The sequence below is a fragment of the Penaeus japonicus genome, unplaced genomic scaffold, assembly GCF_977035675.1.
Source record: "Penaeus japonicus unplaced genomic scaffold, GWHDUDI00000001_assembly GWHDUDI00000001, whole genome shotgun sequence".
NCBI classification, from domain to species: domain Eukaryota; kingdom Metazoa; phylum Arthropoda; class Malacostraca; order Decapoda; family Penaeidae; genus Penaeus; species Penaeus japonicus.
Window position 1 is genome coordinate 13,662,786 of NW_028234403.1, and position 4,241 is coordinate 13,667,026.

Below are 4,241 nucleotides of genomic sequence, written 5' to 3' on the forward strand. Positions count from 1 at the left end.
CAGTCCATTGACCTCAATCATCCATACGTCCATTTTCTTGTCCTCTTATGAATCAATTTTCATACATTTTTAGAGTGTGTGTGCGAAAAAGAAATCAATAAATAAACGACAGAGCGAGCTTTTCCTTCCGCTCCATCGACGAGTTTAGAACTTTTCAAGGTTATTAGTTACGGAGAGAAATCATTTTGGGGAATATTGGTAGAGAAAAAAATCGTGTAAAATCCATTCTTAGTAACGGCTGTAGGATCCACCTCTAGGAACAGTTGTATAATCCACTTCTGGTAACCGCTGTAAAATCCAATTCTGGTAACGGCTGAAAAATCCACTTCTGATAACGGCTCCAAAATCCACTTCCGATAACGGCTCCAAAATCCACTTCTGATAACGGCTCTAAAATCCACTTCCGATAACGGCTCTAAAATCCACTTCTGGCAAAGGCTATAAAATCCATTTCCCTCGTAGCCCTGTACTCTCTCGGTCCTTCTAGATATTTTGCGGAGGGGACAAATGTTAAAACGAAGCAGAGCGACGGAACTGTGTAAACATGGCCGCGTAAACTTCTCTGTTTGGCGCAGAGAAGAAAGAAATGGTAGGTGGACTTGATGGTATTCCCTCCCACCGTGTTCGTGGGATTGAAAAGTTTAGATCTCGTGTGGGTGTAAACGTCGGGTTTTTTCGTATTTAGGATTAAGTAAACGGTGTAAGAGTGAGAGAGAGAGAGAGAGAGAGAGAGAGAGAGAGAGAGAGAGAGAGAGAGAGAGAGAGAGAGAGAGAGAGAGAGAGAGAGAGAGAGAGGGGGGGGGGGGGGGGGGGAGTGTTAGTATGAGTGTCTGTGTGGGTGTATGTGTTTGAGAGAGAGTGTATGAACGAGTGTGAGCGAGTGAAAGAGAGACAGGCAGAGAGGCCATTTTTTTTCCTTTTCTCTCGGTTCAGCATAAGGTGAAAAATGGAACGGTAAGGGAAGTCCCCGTGTAGACTGCCACGTCACTTCTTTCTGCCTCTGGAGGAATTATTACCGCGCGCCCTTTTCTTGCCTTGGCACAACCGCTGCCATGTGTGTCACGGTAATACTAGGACGCTAAGAGTCCTAGAGTCCTCTTGACTCTCATTTTAATGTCAACTTTCTATTTCTATTGCAAATCCGATTCCTTCCTTCCTTCCTTCCTCACTCTTTCCTTCTCCTTCTTCCTCCACCTTTCCCTCCTCTCCTCCTCCTTCCTTCCTCACTCTTTCACGCTCTTCCCCGTTCTTGCGTCCCGCTTTCCCCTTCCCCTTCCTTTCCCTTCCCTTCCCCCTCCTTCCCTCCTCATTCCCCTCCTCTTACCTACTACTCCCCCTTCCTTCCCCCTCCTCTTCCCCCATCCTTCCCCACTCTTCCCCTCTCCTCCTCCCCCATCCTTCCCCACTCTTCCCCCTACCACGTCCCCCATCCTTCCCCCTTCCTCCTCAACCTTGCTTCCCGCCAACATGAACTGCGTCTGAAGCACACGAAGCGTCTACTGCACCGCAACCATTGATTGTTTACCGACTGCGTTGCAACGACACGGCAAGGGATAGGAGAAAAGGAAGAAAGGGTAGGAGGAATAGAAAAAGGAGAGAAGAGAAGAGGGGAGAGGATAAGGAGAGAATGAGAGGAGAGAAGCGAATTGAAAGGAAGAGCAAGAAAATCATAATGAAGAGGAGATATAGAGAAAGGAGATAGGGTGGAGAATGCGGTATCCTTCGCTCCCACCCCTTCCCAAGAGTCTAGGGTTTCGCCGATAATGAGTGTACATTTGAATGACAAAGCGTCCCTTCCTACTTGATACAATGGTAGAATTAAAGAAAAAAAAAACATTATGCTGAAGATGATAAACCCATTTTGCGTATTGTCTTTTTTTCAGTTCCGTGACAAAATCCCTACACTAAACCCGGGTTTTTTTGTTGTTTTTTTGTGACAAAATATCCTACACTTTCGACACAGTGGTAGAAAACCCCACCATACACAAAATGATAAACCCATTTTGCGTATAGTGTTTCTTTTCTATAAAGACACACTGGTTGCTGGGCTGTGGCAGGCCGGTACGGGGGGGAATGAGACCGCTTCGCAAGGGTGGTCTTCTGAGTGAAATCGTTAGCATAAATGTAAATATGCTTCGTGTATTTCCATGTGTTCTCTCGTCCGGAATTTTGCAGGGAAATGTTGATGAGTGTTATGAGATGCCTGCTTAAGTGTATTGACGTTATTACGTGAGCTTTCTCGTGGTGATATGTAGGTTATGTATGTAGCAATGTACCGTCTAGTATATGTATATGTATATATATATATATATATATATTATATATATATATATATATATATATATAATATTATATATATGTATATATATATATATGTATATATATATATATATATGTATATATATATATATGTATATATATATATATATATGTATATATATATATATATATATATATATATATATATATATAATATATATATATGTATATTGTCGTTGTTGTTTATGTGTTCATAGTTGGGGGAATGTGGATAAAAAAAGCGTGTGACAGTGACATTTTCCAGTCTCTTTGTTTTCCCGTCTGGATGGAAGCGGAAAATGCCTAGAGATTAACATGACATGATTACATATCCAAATAGGTTTTATTCTTTTACCATGGAAACCGTATACAAGGCAGACTGTTTCAACGGACTGGCGTGGAAAAAAATGAATGTTGTTTTTCTCTGTTTGTTTCGCCAATACCCGAAACATGCAAGGATCTGCGTGTGGGTTCTGTAAAGAACTCATTTTATCTATGCATTTATTTACTTCGTTTTTCCTCTCTCCGAACTGATATACTTGTTTGTTTTTGTTCTAACGAAAAGAAATTTGCTACATCTCTTTGTTCAGAAGGAGGAGGAAGGAAAGAAAGAAAGAAAAAGAAAAAGTGAAGGAAGGAGAGAGAGGGAGGGAGGGAGGGAGGAGGGAAGGAAGGGAGGAACTAAGGAATGGAGAGGGATGAAAGAAGAAGGAAGATAGGGTAGAGGGGCAGAAGAAGAAGGATATCGATAAGGGACAGCACAGAGTGGCACTCCTTGGCACCGTGCCTTGACCTGTGATCGCAAGAATGCCCTGGTAATGCGGCTGTTAATTGGCCCTTCTTCCTCTTCTTCCTCGTCCTCTTCTCCTATTTCTTCTCCCATTTCTTCTCACCTTTCTCTCTCATTGGCGAAGGGTGAGGAAGTGGACTGGGAAGAGAAAATAGGAGCTAAAAGGAAGGAGGAGAATAAGGCGGATTATTTATGCATCTCCCGTCGGCTCAGCTTGAAGGGAGGAAGGGGGGAAGAAGGGAGGGAGAACGAAAGACGGGGATGGAGGAGCAGGGGGAGGGACGGACTGCCGAAGGAGGAGGAAAAAAAAGAAACAAAGATGTGAAGGGAGAGATATGGGGATGGGGGAGGTGAAGAGAGAGAGATAGATAGAGAGAAATAGATAGAGAGAGAGAGAGAGAGAGAGAGAGAGAGAGAGAGAGAGAAGAGAGGTGAGACCCCCTCAGTGAATCCAGAGGGGTGAGATCCTTCAATCGAAATAGAGAGAGAGAGAATCTCCTTTACTCTCTCTCTCTCTCTCTCTCTCTCTCTCTCTCTCTCTCTCTCTCTCTTGCTCGTTTGTTCTGTGTCGATTCCTTGTGTTTTACGTCAGAGAAATGGTAAAATCTCAGCCGTCTCGCACCCTCTCTCGGCCACCTGCCAGCCTCCAGGTTTGCTTTCCCTGGTTTGTCTGACAACATACATCGCAATTTATCTCTGGAAGAGATTGATTTCAACGTTGCTTGTGCGTGATTTATCTTGCTCGAACATCTGAGTTCATCCCTCACTTTGTGATTTTTTTTTATCTCTCTCCCTCTCTCTTTCTTTCTTTCTTTCTTTCTTTCTTTCTTTCTCTCCCGTTTTCTTCTTCTTATATAGTTTTCCTCCAGCCTTTCCATCTCCTCACTTCTCTTCTCTCCCTCCCCTTCTTCCTTGCTTCTCTTCCTCTCTCTCTATTTCTTTCCTCCTTCCTCCTCTCCCTCTCTCTTTCCATCCCGCTATTTTTTTCCCCCTTCTATCTCTATATCCCTTTCCTTCTCCCTCTCCCTTCCCCCCTCCCCATATCTTTTTACCCTTTCCCCTATCCCGATCCCACTCCCTTATCCCTATCTCTTCCCCTTATTCCCCTCTTTTACGTCTCCTCTCTATCCTTCCCTCTAATTTTCCCTATCCT